The following is an 18,242-nucleotide window of genomic DNA, read 5'->3' on the forward strand; positions in this document are numbered from 1 at the left end:
GAAAATATTGCATCTCTTTCTTATGGGGAAATTATAAATCATGTTAATTTAGTAGGATTACAATTCTGCAATGATTTTACTCTAAAAGCCCAATTGAAGAAACAAAATCTCACTACTAGAAAAGAATTAAGAAGTTGGTGTGAACAATTTGGATTTCAAAAAATAAGGTCACCATCATCCTCATCAAAGCCAAGACATTATAACAATCATAAACATAGATCAACAAAGAAAACTCCTTTTAAATCTTCTAATAAACCCTTTTCTAAACCAAATTTCCAAAGGAAGAATTTCCAAAAGAAAAAATATTCTAGTGTCCCTAACTCAATCATATGTCATAAGTGCCAAAAACCAGGTCATTATGCTAGTAGTTGCAGAATGAGAAAGAAAATTTATGATTGAGTTTAGGAGAGGAATTGACAAATCAATTACTAAGAATTCTAGATGAAGAAGACCTAAAAATATTTGAAATTGATAATTCTAGCCTAGAAGAACAACTAGATCAAATTCAAACAGATGAAGGATATTCCTCCTCCTCAGAAGAATCCCAAAACTCTAATTCGGAAAACAATAATAAATGTACCAGTTGTTTACCAGAATTATGTCTTTGTAATAAACAAATAGCTACCTTAACTAACCAATTTTCCTTAATCTTAGATCTTATTGATAAAATCCAAAATCCTGAAGATAAAGAAATTTACCTCCATAAACTTCAAGAATTAATTTCAAATGAAAATCCTCAGAAAATAAAGCCCCCTCCTAAAACAGATTTCTCAGAAATTATGAATATGTGTGACTCTTCTAATTCTAAAGTGTCAATATCTGGCCTTAAACATGAAGTTAGACAATTAAAAAAGGAAGTAAAAACTTTAAAAGAAAACCATGATCAATTACAAGGAAATTTTAATCATAAAACTCCAAAATCAAATTTCCAAAGAAAATTCTAATAAAATATCTCCATCTAAAGTTTCTAAAGAAGAAGAAACGTTCTTTAATACCATATCCAGGATTGCTTATCAGAAATGGTATGTAAAAATTAATTTAGTTATTGAAGATTTTAAATTAAATGCTATAGCCTTAATGGATTCAGGAGCAGACATGAATTGTATTCAAGAAGGATTAATCCCCACTAAATATTTTGAAAAAACTAAAGAAAAACTCTCAGCTGCTAACTCAGCTAGTCTCAAAATTAACTTCAAGCTTTCAAAAGCCCATGTGTGCAATGATGGAATTTGTTTCAAAACTAGTTTTGTGTTAGTAAAAGATCTTAATACTCCAATAATTTTAGGAAATCCTTTTCTCCAAATGCTCTATCCAATTAATGTAAGTTCTGAAGGGATTAGAATTAAAACCATGGGAAAAGATATTTTATTTCAATTCCAATTCCCTGTAATCCAAAGAGATATTAAAGTAGTACAAGATACTTTTATATTTCAAGAAATCAGTAATAAAGAAAAATAAATTCTCTTCTTAAAAGATGAAATTTCTCATAAAAAAAATCAAAGAACAAATTTCTGCACCTTTCATTCAAAAGAAAATTCTTGAATTTCAAAATCAAATCCAAAAACAAATTTGTTCAGAATTGCCAAATGCATTTTGGGAAAGAAAAAAACATGTTATTACTCTCCCTTATGAAACAGATTTTGATGAAAGACAAATTCCTACTAAAGCTAGGCCAATACAAATGAACCAAGAATTATTAGAATATTGCAAAAAAGAAATTCAAGATCTTCTTAATAAAAAATTGATTCGCCCCTCAAAGTCTCCTTAGTCTTGTCCAGCTTTTTATGTTCAGAAAAATGCAGAATTGGAAAGAGGGACACCTAGGCTGGTTATAAATTATAAATCTTTGAATAAACATTAAGATGGATTAGGTACCTTATACCTAATAAAACAGATCTTCTTAAAAGACTTTATAATGCAAAAATATTTTCTAAATTTGATATGAAATCTGGATTCTGGCAAATTCAAATTGATGAAAAAGATAGATATAAAACAGCTTTCACTCTCCCTTTTGGTCAATTTGAGTGGAATGTTATGCCATTTGGGTTAAAAAATGCTCCTTCAATATTCCAAAAAATTATGAATGATATTTTCACTCCATATACTTCATTTACCATTGTTTATATTGATGATGTTTTAGTCTTCAGTGAAAATATAGAAAACACTAGAAACATTTACAAATATTTCTTAAACTTATTAAAGACAATGGCTTAGTTGTATCAGCTCCTAAAATAAAACTCTTCCAAACTAATATCAGATTTTTAGGACATCAAATTCATCAGGGAACCATTGTCCCAATTCAAAAATCTCTAACTTTTGGAGAAAATTTCCCAGACCAAATTTTAGACAAAATTCAATTACAAAGATTCTTAGGAAGTCTAAATTATGTTTCAGATTTTTATCCAAATCTTAGACAAATATGAAAACCATTATATGAGAGATTAAAAACTCCACCACCTCCTTAGACCCAAATTCACACAGATTTAGTGAAAAAATTAAAAATAGAAATTAAAGAAATTCCTTGTCTAAGTATATGCCATCCAAATGCACCAAAAATTGTACAAACAGATGCATCCGAACTAGGATATGGAGGTATTCTTAGTCAAACTATTAACAATAAAGAAACAATAATAAGATATTATTCCGGAGTTTGGAAAACTACAGCTCAGAAAAATTATCCTACAATAAAAAAAGAAATATTATCTATTGTATTGTGCATTTCTAAATTCCAAGATGATTTGTTAAATAAAAAATTTCTTTTAAAAATTGATTGTCGAGCTGCAAAAGATGTACTTACAAAAGATGTTAAAAATTTAGTTTCAAAACAAATTTTTGCAAGATGGCAAGCTTTACTATCTGTATTTGATTTTGATATTGAATATATTAAAGGAGTTCACAATCACATTCCTGACTACTTGACAAGAGAATTTTTGCAGGGATGTCGAAATCAGGAGAAGATTCAAAGCTAAAGGTAAGTCCTTTAGCAAAAACCAACACCCAAATTCTCAAATTAGAATACCCTTCTCTAACGCCAGAGAAGACCCAATTGAGACCCCAAAATCTTCAAATTTCAAAGCCACAAGTTCCACAAAATCCAAAATCATTACGGGTTTTACCCCCATCTCTCCAACAAAAAACACAAAGTCTTGCCCAAACAACCCAAAAAACATCATCATTATCACAAACTCCCATTCAAATTGTCAACAGATTTACCCCGTTGGGAAAACCAATTCCTCTGGCACCTTCCAAACTTACTCAAACCTATAAAGACATAGCAGGTACTTCTACTGCTAGGCCTACCAGTTCCCAATCAAATTCACCAATTTCCCCATATTTTGAGAAAACAGATTTCCACCTCGATTGCGTAACTGAGGATGAGTGGATAAATGATCAAACTCAAGATAATCCTGTTTTGATGGCAACAATGATTCTTGATGAAGATCACAACATGATTTATGAAGATCCTCAAAAAACCCAACAATTCTATGAAGACATTCTTGTCTCTACCAGATCCATCTTTGTTCAAAATATTCCTCACAAAGGAGCCCCAACCAACTCCTCACAAATTGGCTACCGAAAAATTTTCATAAACTCCATCCTTTCTTTGACCGATTGGGGAAAAAGTCCCTATGAACTCAAAAACATACCAAATAAAAAATATCCTTTGATATCCTATTGAGACTATATCAAAGCCTTCCAACATTTCCTTCTTAAACAAAATGAAAAAAATACCATGTCCTTTTATTTTCTTTTTGGCACCAAAATTTCTCCTGAAAAAATTCCAAACTAGTTTGTCAGATGGTGGTACTATTTTGGTCCAAAATCACAAATTCTTCCTAAACCAGTCCAAGATGCATTCAAATTCTTCAAAGAAAATCTCAAAACCAGTATGTTTCCAGGAAGACATCTCCCCAATTTACTCAAATTTTATATCCAATTTAACCTAACTTGGATCCTGAAAATTGAGCCCCAATTCAAGCCCATCCAAATTGATGAAGATACAATCATATGTTCCTTAGGGAAAAAATATTGTGTAAAATGGTGGGACAAAATGAATACAGAAACATTTGAACAAACAGCAATATTGGAGTGGTTCAAGCAAAATCCTACGATGTGCAAAACGTCAACAATTCTTGGCAAAGAATTCAATTCAGAGCAGGAACAACTTTTATTGAAGAAAACAATTTGTCCGCAAGAATTGCAAAAGCAACAACCACTGAAGAAATGCAGAAAATTCTTGAGGAAATTCAAAGTGACAAGGAAGATTCACCACCACCAATTCATCTTGGAGATGAAAATGAGGATGATTGTTTCGGCATTTTTAGTCCACTTCCGTAAAAGTACAGTTTAATTATCGTTGTTGTAATAAATTTTATTGATGTAACAAATTTCATATTGACAATGATGTAATCATGATGTAAAAAAAAAAATCAAAAATCAAAAATCCGAAAATTCTTATCAGCTTTTCCAGACAACTTGCTGCATTATGGAGGTTTGATGGACAGCCACAAACAACAAATAATTGAACTACATGATGAAGGCCAAGCATTTCTATAAATGGAGGCATTTGTGGGAAGAAAAAGAACAACTTATTCTTGAGAACCATTCTCATATTCTCTAGCATTTGCTTCATTCAAGATCTTTCTCTTGTTCTTCATCTCTTCTTTCAAGTTCTTTCTCTTGTACTTCATCTATTTCCTTCTCATTCACTTCTTCTTATAAAAATATGATGTCTTGGATAATTAGTATCTTTGTACATCAAAATTTCCTGTAAAATATTTGTACACAAATTCTCGGAAATCCAAATAAGTTTTCTTCTACTCATAACTGTCTTTAATTTTTGCTTTATATCCTTGTTATAATAATTTTTATATAATTTATTGATCATATTCTTTTTTTTAGATCTTTATATTTCCTTACATAGTTTCAAATATGGTTGTTATATTCCAATTATTCTTGGTTTGTGATATCCTGGTACAAATGGTATCAAAGCCATGCAAATCTTGGGTATAAATTAATTATATAATTTTATTTAATCATATATAATTAATATATTAAAGTTCAAAAAATTATAATATTAAAATTGTATTAATTTAAAAATTACAATTAAGTGTACAAATGTATAGTAGATTTGAGTTGGTCCACGATACTACTATTCGCATCTATTCGCGTCCTGGTCGAAACCAAACATCACGTATTCACAACGAGATGGATTGGGTGCAAACGCGTACAAGGCAACAATCCCAACAAATAAATTCTTCTACATAATCAGATGTTTCGGTACCGGGTGGTCAAGAATAATTGTATACTTAATTGTATTTTTTATAATTATACAAAAAAATATACACTATACATTTGTACACTTAATCATAATTTTTTAAATTAATACAATTTTAATATCATAATTTTTTGAACTTTAATATGTTAATTATATATAATTAAATAAAATTATATAATTAATTTATAAAAAATTTAATTAAATGAAAATAAAAAAGAAAATCGGCAAGTCGTGATATGTAATCACGACTTGGCACCAAGTATGCCTCTAACCTTACTCTTGCCAGGAAGTATGCCTCTGATTGCAATGTAAGCACCTTCACCATTCTCTAACCTCCTAACCCATATAAAAGATGTTTGATCCGGTTAGAATGTTATATGTGAAGACTCTAACTCGAAGTTCAAATGGCAGTTTATGCTTCCTGGTCCAGACGACGACGCATTGCTGTAAAGACTGACGACGGTCTTAGTTTCCAACTAATGATAATAGTACTGAGTTTTCAAGAGTTTTCAAGCGTGAAGTCTTTGGTTCTTGTTTGTGTGTGTGGAGATGATACAATACGATGATATATATGCCTTTGTAATCCCCTAATCTTGGCATTCATTTCTAGTTGTTGTCTGTTTCAGGCATTGGTTTTTGGTTTGCCTGTCTAAGTCATTTGTCGTTATAACATTTCTGCTCCTAATCTTTCACCCTTCATTGTACCTCATTGGTATAGCAAACTTCAAACCCTCTATTTTAATTTGCTATTTTTATTCTGTCTTTCATCTAATATTTAGATGTCTGTGTACAAAATTTTTGAAATTTGTATATTAAATTCCATACAAAATCCAATATCAATTTGTCAGAGTGGATCATGACTGGGTCCAAAATATTATACGATATTTCATCGTGTTTTATTTATTATTTTCATTCCACAAGTTCAAAAATACTCAGAGCAAGCCATAAAAATAAAAAAATAGGTCTAAAACTGCGCTGCATTTAAGACCATTATGAAATTTCAAAAAAAAAAAATTATAGTTGTGCTTGTATTTTAATTTCTTAATATTGAAAAATTATATTGGTAGATATACATATTTCAATTAAATGAACTACATAAATAAAAAAAAACTTTTGAAATTTATTTATTTTTTACAGTAAAAGTTAATAATTTGATATTTTGGAATGACAATTGATGGATTCTTTTATTATTTTTGTTTTTGGGTAATTGAGAAGCACTTTAATTTTTTTTTAGATCAAAAAGTGTATTTTTAAAGTGTTTTTAGTAAATTTTGTTAATCAACTTGTGAGTGAAATACTAGTGAATCATTTCCACGTGTCACTTAGACTTCTGAACGCACACGAGAACTACGGAGCAGACGCTTGTATGGAATCATCCGCGGCTAAGAGTATTAGGGTTATTTATTTTTTTATTACAAAAAAAATTAAATTATATTAATATAATTTTTTTAAATATATTAATAATAATATAACGAGTCGCAATTTGACTCGATTAATAAAGTAATTCTTTAAAGAAAAACACTAAGTCGTGATTGCATATCACGACTTGGCAATTTTTTTTACGACTTATTATATACAATTAAATAAAATTATATAATTAATTTATACAAAATTTAATTAAAAGAAAAAATTTGCCAAGTCGTGATTACTTTAAAAAAATTACTTTTTTAATCGAGTCAAATAGAGACTAGTTATATTATTATTAAAATATTTAAAAAAATTATATTAATATAATTTATTTTTTCTAATAAAAAATAAATAACCCTAATATTGTTAGCCACGGATGATTTCCCACAAGCGTCCGCATCGTAGATAGGGTTGGTTATTTACTTACTCAGTTGCAGGTCATTCCTCTGCTGACGTTTTTTTTTTTGGAAGTAGACTTTGAGGTGTTTGCCTGTCGAAGGCTAGATCCAAAAGTTATATTTAGTCAGGTCGGGCCAATACGCAATTTTCTCCTCATTGTCGATTAGAATACAAATCACATTTTATTTGTATAAAGAGAAAGTAAAAGCTGGGGGATTACTTATGATGATTGATTAGATAGTCATGTGCATATTTATATATATAGACATAGGAGTTATTTTAAGTATAACGTTTGTGGAAGATATCGCCCTAGTAGCGTTAGAGGTTACTACAATGAGGGTCGTATTCACGATTATGTAGAATCACAACCTAAGATAAATGAGAAAATGAGTGCAATTCTGATTGATTGGTTGATTCAAGTTCACCACAAGTTCGCCCGAGACCTTTTACCTCACTGTCAACATCGTCGATCGGTATCTTGCAGCCAAGACTACATCAAGAAGGGAGCTGCAGTTGGTGGGGTTGGGAGCAATGCTTATAGCTTCCAAGTAGGGAAAAATGCAAGCAACCTCTTGTGCAATTGCAACTGAGCAAATTACCCACTTATGAAAAAATATATAGTGATTTACCTCCTTGTATTTTTAAAAATACAATAATTTACCTCCTTGTATAAGGAGGTAAATTGCTCTACTTTAAAAAGTACAGGGTGTAAATTGCGATATTCTTTTCATAGGGGATTAATGTGCTCATTTGCAATATCACTGAGGGATAAATTGCTATTTACCCCTTTCCAAGTATGAAGAAATTTGGGCCCCTGAGGTGAATGAGTTAGTGTGCATCTCAGACTAAACATACACTAACGAGCAATTCTTGGTTACGGAGAAGCGGATATTGGCCGCGTTGGAATGGTACTTAACAGTCTCGACTCCATAAGTTTTCCTTGCCTGCTTCATCAAAGCATCTCAAACTGACTCTGATGTGAGTATTAATCATTCTTGGATCAGCTGCTGAGCCATATTCCTGAAATTTAGGCAAAGAATGGTAAACAAAGGCACCCGTTTGGAACGAAATATGATGAGGATTTAATTATTAAAAGATAAGTCATTTCACCAGGATCCGCGCATGAGGTCGCGGGTCCAGGTTGCTAGAACCGCCCCGCGGTTTGACCAGGACACGAAAAACAATTCGGCACCGTATGATTGGAGTTGGGAGACGCGAATCATGACACGTGATCTACAGTGTCAATTTGGACCCTAATAATACTTTAGATATGACCAAATCAAAGTAACTGGCATTTATTGCATTGAATCTTTGACGTCAGATCGCATATTTTCATCTCAATCATCAACTAAATTGGGCGTCGGAGGGTCTTTTTCAGGGACGAACCCGACTAGCCTAACGTACTCGTTTTATCCTCAGGCCCTATCATAGATCTGGGGAGGTGACGTGGCCAGATTAAACTCATTGATCGAGGTCGCACATTTGAGCCGGATCAATTGGCGCCGTTTGTTGAAAACTCTGTGGATATAACGCATAATATGGAAGGAAATTCGACGGAAAATATGTCAGAATTTGAGGGTACACCAGGAATTGGAGAACGGATGATTTTGTTCACCAAGATCCGCGCATGAGGTCGCGGGTCCATGTCGCTAGACCCGCCCCGCGATTTGACCCGGACACGAAAAATAATTCGGCACCGTACGATTAGAGTAAGGGAGACGCGAATCATGACACGTGATCTACAGTGTCAATTTGGACCCTATAAATACTTTAGATATGACCAAATCAAAGTAACTGGCATTTATTGCATTGCATCTTTGACGTCAGATCGCATATTTTCATCTCAACCATCAACTAAATTGGGTATTGGAGGGTCTTTTTCAGGAACGAACCCGACAAGCCTAACGTACTCGTTTTATCCTCAGGCCCTATCACAGACTAGCCTAACTGAATCACAGAGACGTGCCAGATTAAACTCGTTGATCGAGGTCACACATTTTAGCTGGATCAATTGGCGCCGTTTGTGGAAAACTCTGTGGATATAACGCATAATATGGAAGGAAATTCGACGAAAAATATGTCAAAATTTGAGTCACCAGGAACTGGAGAACGGATGATTCAGTTAACAAAAACGGAGTTACAACAAATGATAGAGGAAGTAGGAAAGAATGTTATTATAGCCTATGAGCAAAGAACTGCTACACCCATTGAGAAAGAAACTACAAAGAGAAGGCTATTCAAGGAAAATGTTGAAAGAGTATCGAAAGGGATAAGAAAGAGGGAACCTAGAAAAGGTCGAGAGGCAGTTTCGTCCGAGGTTGGGTCGAGCAATCGAGATAGGAGCCAACCAAGAAAACCAGTCATCTCACTAGTCGAGGTCGACAATGTAGGGCAGCAGATTCAGATGCTGAGTAAGCGGATTGATGAGCTAAAGGATATTGATGGAGGTGGTGAACCCAAACTTTAGAATGCCCAACCTCCCAAAAGTATGATGGGACCAAAGATCCATAGGAGCATGTTGTAGCCTTTGACTTGGTAATGGATTTTTATGGACAATCTGGTACCATTAATTCGAAGTTGTTTGTCACTACTCTGATAGGAAAGGCTCAGGAGTGGTTCACGAGTTTGTCCTCCAGCATTATAGAGTCACATGAGCAGCTGGTACAGAAATTTACATTCCATTTTGCAAGCAAAAGGAAACAAAAGAGGTCAGCCACATATTTATTTATTAGATAGAAAGAAAATGAAACGTTGAAAATTGTTATGGGAAGATTTAACAACAAAACTTTGGAAGTTCAAGATTTAAAGATAAATATAATGGTTAGCATTCTGATTCACAGTTTTAGGAAATGGTCGTTTGCATCGGCATTAGCAAGAGTTCCGCCAACTGATATGGAACATTTGATGGGGCTGGCACAGAAATACATAGATGAGGAGGAGATGAATGCGATTAAAGATGGAGAATGGAGGGGAAACTCAGATCGTGTTAGAGATCGAGATCGCAAAGGGAGAGAACCTCCCTATCAACCAAAGTACCACAAATAGAGTCCACTGAACATGACGCGAGCTAAAGCGTTGCTGATGGTAGAAAAAACTAATGTTTTGAAATGGCCTCGATACACAAGGTATACTCCCGCGCAGAAGTACTCTAATAACTATTCTCGATTCCATCAGGAAAGAGGTCATGATACAGAAGACTACTTTCAATTGAAAGATTGGTAACCAAGGGTATTTCAAGGACCAAATTTTATGGGTTCGTGAGATGGATAGGGATGCTCGTCGGAGCAGGTCAAGAAGTAGAGAAGGAAGATAGAATCGGGAAAGAGATGAAACAAGGGAACCAGGAACAAGAGAGAATGCGATTGTGAAAATCTATACAATCGCGGGCAGCCCAGAAAGAGGAGATTCGAGAAGAACCAGAAAGAGACATGAAAGGGGAAGGACAGATCAAAAGGGCCAGTTTGTGATGAACATGGAACCGGAAGCGGAGATTGTGTTTGAAAATAAAGATGTCAGCGTTAGGGCCGGGTCGCAGAATGACTCAATGGTAATCAAGATGGATATCACAAATTTCACGGTCCACAAAGTGCTTGTAAATAATGGGGCTCGGCAGACGTCATTTTCAAACATGTGCTAGTTAAGATGGGGTTGGATAACGCTAAGTTAGAGCTGGTGCGAATGCCATTAGTAGGGTTTGGAGGTAATGAAGTCGAATCGCTGGGAATAGTTACCAGTATCACTCGGGGAATAACCCAAGCGCAAAACATTTATGGTAAAGTTTCTGGTTGTTGATACTCCATTTGCAAACAATGTTATATTGGGGAGACCTGGGCTTAACTCTTTCAAGGCGGTTGTTTCAACATACCACCTAAAGATGAAGTTCTGGACCAGAAATGGAGTGGGGGAGGTGGTTTGCAATAAAAAAGAAGCATGAAAGTGTTATAACTTATCGTAAAAAGAAGAGTGTTCACAACGAGAAAAAACGCAAGTTGGAACATCAGAGTGAAGCTGGAGGTGAGTAGACATGATAGGATCGAACCTATTGAAGAATATAAAGTGGTGGAATAAGTGCCCAACCAAAAAGACGAGGATAGGGTTGCGGATGGGCAAGCATCTTGAAACCTTTACACTGCTAAAAAGATAGTGCCTATATGTTTGCTTGGAGCAAGTCGGACTTTAAAGGGATAAGCCTTGAGATGATAGTACATCAATTGAACGTTGACCCGACTGTACGGCCGGTACAACAAAAAAAAAGGCTTGCTCAAAAGACCCTTACCCATTGCCACGGATCGATATGTTGGTCGATTCCACAACAGGATACGAGTTATTTTCGATGATGGATGCTTATCAAGGATACCATCAGATCTTCATGGCGGAGGAAGATCGAGACAATACATACTTCATAATTGAGGGTGGAATTTATTGTTGTAATGTTTTTGGCTTACAAAATGCAGGTGCCACCTATCAGAGATTGGTGAACAGGATGTTTAAAGAACAGATTGGGAAGTCAATGAAAGTTTATGTGGATGCTCATGAAGACTTTGAGGTCGAGCGATCACCTGATGCACCTGGAGCAAGCGTTCGCTATAATGAGGGCCTATGGGATGAAGCTGAATCCAACCATTGAGCGTAGGTGGTGGAAAATTCTTGGGCTACATGGTTAGTGAACAAGGGTTAGAAGCAAACCCTGAGAAGATAGAGGTGATGATCATGAAGCTAAAATCGCCGACAACAATCGAGGAGGTCCAAAAACTCACGAGTAAGACCGCATCTCTCAATCGCTTTATTTTTAGGTCGGCAGATAAAAAAATTACCTTTGTTTAAGTTATTAAGAAAAGCCAAAGAATTTAAATGGACGGAAGAGTATGAATAGGCTTTCCAAGATTTAAAAAATTATTTGAGGTCACCCCCTTTATTGGCGCACCCGAACGAAATGAGACGCTATTCCTATACTTAGTTATTCCGATGATGCGGTGAGTTCGGTCTTAGTAAGAGAGAGTGAGGGTGTTCAAAATCTAGTGTATTATGTGAGCAAGATGTTATAAGGGGCCGAGAAGAGGTATGCCGAGATCGAAAAATTAGCTCTCGCCTTAGTAGTCACTGCTCGAAAATTGCAACTTCAGTCATATAGGATAGTGTACTAATGAATCACCCTTTAAAGAGTATATTAGCCCGACCAGAAGCATTAGGGAGGTTAGTAAAATGGGCTGTCGAGTTAGGAGAATACGACATTAAGTATCAGGCTAGAACAGTTGACAAAGCACAAGTATTGGCAGATTTTATGGCAGGTGAGCCTAGCCAGGAATAGGAGAAATGCATGTTACATGTGGACGGCTCCTCGAATACTAATAATGGTGAGCAGGAATTCTGATACAGGGACCAGGAGGAATAGAAATAGAGGTAGCAACAAGGTTGTCATTTCCTACAACTAATAATGAGGCTGAGTACGAGTCATTAATCCTGGGATTAGAACTAGCTTCCGAGGTAGGTGCATAAGACTTCGAAGCGTATACAGATTCTCAGCTCGTGGCAATGCAATATTGAAGGGACTTACTAGACTAAGGAAAGAACCATGGTGTTATATCACAAGAAAACCAAGTTTTTGATGGCACGGTTTGACAGATGTTCGATCCATCAGATCCCTAGATGTGAAAATGATAGTGCGAATTCATTGTCAAAATTTGGAGCTATTCTTTCAGGAATCGTAGATCGAAAAATTACAGTGATGATCAAAGATTGATCAGCGATCGTGGAGGATGTGGGAGTGAGCATGATAGAGGAACCGTGTTCATGAAGAGATGAAATAGTAAGCTACCTGAAGGATGGAATTCTACCTAGCGACCCAGTGCATGGCAGAAGACTTCAATTTAAAGCAGCTCGATTTACTCTAATTGGTACGTAGTTATATAAAAGAACTGTAGGTGGGCCTTTGCTGAAATGCTTGGATGCTGAGAGAGCCAAATATGTCGTGAGATAATGATGGGTGTCGAATCCACCAAAAATAATTCCTAGCGACCCAGTCCACAGAGATTGGTTTTAAAATAATTCCTTCAAAAATAAAAATAATTAGGGGGAGTTTTGATTGTGAAGAATAAAACTAAAAAGCTAATAAAATTAGAAGAGATAAATATAAGAGAAGAGTATTCCAGTTAAAGACAGGATCACGCTTAATTCCACGATTGATCATAGATGCAAAGATAACAATTATTCATGATAGATAAATTGGTTATGGCCATTGGTACGACCTAACGACCTCACCTTTTCTTACCTTGTGGATAGGTAAAGAACGTTCGTTGACTAAATTTCTAATCAATAAACAACCTTGGAAACATCCTCAAGATTTAATTTACCGACAGCATTAAGAACTAGAAAGGCCCAATTCTAACCAATAAATTCCTACGAAGATTTATTTAAATTAGATTATGCATTCCCCACAACATAATCGAAAACTTCAACATAATCAATTATGTTGTGTTACCGCTAGTTATTGAACTAAACAAAAAATTGCAGATTTGAAATTTCAATTGGCTAGGCAAATATTCTTGACAATAAATCAGATTATTTGTATTAAAAGTACAGAGAACAATACAAATACCAATATGAATAAAAATAGAAAGCATAAATTAGATCCCACAACTCGTTGGATTTAAGCGATCAGCAAGTCTTCAACCAGAATGAGAGAGCTAGCAAGACATGCTCATGGAAGAACGCATGAAAAGCAAAGTAAGAAAATATCATAAAAACGTAGAGAAATAAAGGAGTTCAAAAGTTGTCTCTTAAAGTGAATTACATCACCTATTTATGATAGCTAGATACCTAGTTCTACTAGGTTTAGAAGTAGATTCCTAGTTGAACTAAACGACTTATAGAGATAAAATTATAATCCTAGTCCAAGCAACTCCAAACTCTTGCCAAAAATTGAGTTTGGGTTTTGTTTGAATTTTTATTTTGGTGCTTTTTTATTTTTCATTTCTTTTGTCCTAATACTACAAAATAATATTTAATTAGAAGCATTTGGTCACAAAATAGGCTAAAATATTATATGAAATAAGTACAAAATGCGATCCTATCAGAGAAATTCACGAAGGTAGTTGCGAAAATAATTTTGGAGGAAGGTCACTAGCACAAGGCAAGGTTTCTTTTGGCCCACCATGGTAAATGACGCCAAAGAAGATTGAAGTATCCAAGCACGTGGGCAAACTCGACCCCGAATGGTAAGGTTACAAGGTGGTCGAAATCAAAAGAAAAGGAACAAGCTTCAGGATATGCAAGGACGAGATCTACCTCGGCCTTGGAACATCCAAAATCTTAAGGAATTATATGCCTAGTCATGAGCCTGAAAAAGGCCACTCGACGTAAATAGATCTAAAACAGACACTTTAGGCTTCATAAAAATACTTATAATTTATCATTTATAACTATCATTTTTAATAACATTCCTAAATTATGTTGTCATTAAAAACCTCATTTTTCCTCTTTAATAACATAATATTTCTTAAAACCTCATTTTTCCTCTTGGATATTTCTTTTATATAAAACCTCATTTTTCTAAATTTTCTATCAATTTCTCCCTATTTTATAAATTAATTAAACAACAATGCGTAGAATTGCGTATTTAGTTAATAATTCCAATGGATTAGCTATAATATTCAAATCTAATAAATTTAATAATCTAATTAACCAACGATATCATTTTTATATCCAATTTGATATTCAATTCAACATTATTTTAAATAGCCAAACTCGTAAAATATTCCTATTAAATTACATCATTCAATATAATCAATATTTAATAAACAAACTAATTAAATAATATAATTATATAAATTAATAAAAATTAAAATTAGCATTTCATACCTCTGTTTTCGGACGAGAGAGAAATTACAAATTTTCACTTGTGTGTGTATTTGTGTTTGTTGTATATTACGTCTTTTTTAAATTATCTTAATTTAAGAAAATATAAGTTATCCCCAAATATTATAATGAACTCCAATTTATTATATTTCAATTATGACCTATTTATTTACTAATTAACTAAAATTTATCAATTAATCCTACAATTATGATCAACAATAAATACAAAATTCTGCTTTGCAAACAACATTATAAAACAAAAGAACTTATTAGATTTGCACTAAAATGAGGAGCTTCAAGAGTTTATACCTCAACTGACTTGTAGAACTTGTAGATCTCATCAACATATTCAACAACAGCCAAGTCATTATTCACGTCAGCAGCATCTATTTGCACCTTTGGTTTATTGCTTAGCCCGGATGCAGCCTGCAAATGAAAGATCAAATAAGAAGGGGAAAACTACACCTGGATAGTACATAAGGCTTGGAAGGTTAATTGTATTGACCTTGCTTCTAGCAGTGAGAGTTGAAGTAAGAGTTGGAGCTTTCTTCTTCAACAACTTCTCTCCGGCTTATCCTTCTCTGCAACTTCTGTAGTATCGGGACTAATTTCAGTTATCTCCTCTGGCTTAGGTTTGGCGGTTGCTGCAGCTTTTTTCTGAGTTAGCTTCCGCACGGCAGAGCTCCATCCACCACAATGGCTCCACTGGCATTTGCAGCCTGTATTTCATCAAACAACAAAACATCAACAAGGGCGTGGTAATAATAGAAGCACAAGAGAAGTCAACAAGAATGACTGAAACAAACAAGATTGCAAATTCAAGAACCGGACCTTGTTGTTTTCAGCTACTGCAGCCTGTGCATTAGCCAGTAACTGAGCACAAAAACTCCTGAATAAAATAAGAACAGAACACATAATTAGCACGCAATAGGTCATATTCAGAGTTCAATCTGTTCATTCAATTTTTGGATGAAAGAATTTGTTCAATACCTCGTAACCGGTCAAGAAACCTGAGGAAGCTGCTTCCCCTCGACCCCACGAACGGTAACCACATTTCCTATGTCACCTAGTGCATGACGATTCTTCCTTTCTGCTCCCACATTCTTCTGCTTAATATTCCCCGGGACTACCTCTCCTGTAGATCAGATTAACAACAGAAGTACAAATGAGATGGGGGGAATTTCATCAAAGAGCAAAAGCAAGAAATGTATGGGAAAAAAGATCATCTTGATGAGAATGCGAAACAATCAAAAAAGTCGTTGAACAATTGAAAGAAAACAGAAAGTTCATGATTGCCAAGAAACAATCTTTGGAAAAGAACTTCGTCAATGGTCATTGCAGTAATGAAACTCAAATGGGATTTGCATATAAATAAAAATCCACTACATCCTCAACCCAATCAACATTATAAAGGTTATCGAGGTTATGATAAATCTAAGACAGAATGACAAGATAGAGTTGTGGAAGTTTCAACCAGAAACAATAAGCAAACAAAAGAAAAATCAAGAACCATATAGAACCTGATCAAAGTAAAGGAACCATGACTAAACATACACTCGCTAAATAAGATTACATATTATATTATGTATATAATTGTCTCTTTGATCGGATTCTTGAAAGCAGGTCTATTCAACAAAATGGGTGGAATAAATAACAATAGAAAGTTTCAAGGAGAGCACCAACACCATACACATCAAAGATCAAGAGAACTTAAAAATCATGATAGTAAGATCCAAGAAAGCTTTAAGAACCATTTGAATGCAACGGCCCATTATCTAAATTATTGAGAAAGCCATAAGCATTCAACACAATCATTGAGCAAAAATACATATCAATAGATGAAAGAAAGTTTCAGATACCTCTGTTCTGCTGCTGAACAACTCTCGAAGCCATTGCTGAAACACCTTGAAAAGCACCGAACCCTCTTTTCTTTTCCTCTCTCTCTCTCTCTCTCTCTGTGAGGGCTCAACGAAAAGCACAGGGGATGGGAATGTGAGAAGGGATGCCCTTTCGAAGTTGAAGAGAACGGCGCTTCATCCCAACGGTCTTATTTTTTTTAATTTGTAGCCATTCGATGAAAGTCGATCCGACGGTATTGATTTTCTGTTTCTTAATAAGCCTAGTGCGCTGTACAATTGCCGCTTTTTAGCCGTTGTGACTCTGGAAAAAGTTACCGTTGTGTTACAACTCTCGGTTAATATTGTTGGGTTTTTTTATTATAAAACAAAAATAAATTATATTAAGATAATTTTTTTAAATATATTAATAATAATATAACGAGTGATTTTAAATCGCGATTCGATTAAAAAATTAATTTTTAGAAAAACACGAAGTCGCAATTTATATTTGACAATTTTCTTTTTTTTTTCCATTTAATTAATTTTTTTATGATTAATTATATAATTTTATTTAATTATATATAATTAACATATTAAAGTCTAAAGAATTATAATATATTATATAATTTTATTTAATTATATATAATTAACATATTAAAGTCTAAAGAATTATAATATTAAAATTATATTAATTTAAAAAATTATAATTAAGTGTACAAATGTATAGTGTATATTTTTTTGTATAATTATAAAAAATACAATTAAGTATACAATTATTCTTGACAACTCGATACCGGCACATCTGATTGTATAGAAGAATTTATTTATTGGGATTGTTGTACGCGTTTTATTAGGATTGTTGCCTTGTATGCGTTTGCGTCCAATCCATCTCGTTGTGAATACGTGATGTTTGATTTCGATTAGGGCACGAAGTGATGCGAATAGTAGTGTCGTGGACCAACTCAAATCCACTATACATTTGTACACTTAATTGTAATTTTTGAAATTAATATAATTTTAATATTATAATTTTTTGGACTTTAATATGTTAATTATATATAATAAAATAAAATTATATAATTAATTTATACAAAATTTAATTAAACGAAAAAAAAAATGCCAAGTCGTGATATGTAATCACGACTTAGTGTTTTTCTTTAAAAAAATTACTTTTTTAATCGAGTCAAATTGCGATTCGTTATATTATTAATATATTTAAAAAAATTATATTAATATAATTTAATTTTTTTTGTAATAAAAAAATAAATAACCCTAATACTCTTAGCCGCGGATGATTTCATACAAGCGTCTGCACCGTAGTTCTCATGTGCGTTCAGAAGTCTAAGTGACACGTGGAAATGATTTAATAGTATTTCACTCACAAGTTAATGAACAAAATTTACTAAAACCACTTTAAAAATACACTTTTTGATCTAAAAAAAATTAAAAGTGCTTCTCAATTACCC

General features: G+C 33.8%; 1 long non-coding RNA gene across 1 annotated transcript; it reads right to left on the reverse strand.

Moving 5' to 3' along the window:
• On the reverse strand, positions 15,179-16,894 carry LOC110011615. The gene is made up of 5 exons (XR_002286660.1): positions 16,798-16,894; positions 15,929-16,073; positions 15,770-15,827; positions 15,444-15,657; positions 15,179-15,364 (listed from the first exon to the last, which is right to left on the reverse strand). It is a non-coding gene; the product is annotated as an uncharacterized LOC110011615 (long non-coding RNA).

Source organism: Sesamum indicum, linkage group LG2 (assembly GCF_000512975.1).
Source record: "Sesamum indicum cultivar Zhongzhi No. 13 linkage group LG2, S_indicum_v1.0, whole genome shotgun sequence".
Taxonomy (NCBI): domain Eukaryota; kingdom Viridiplantae; phylum Streptophyta; class Magnoliopsida; order Lamiales; family Pedaliaceae; genus Sesamum; species Sesamum indicum.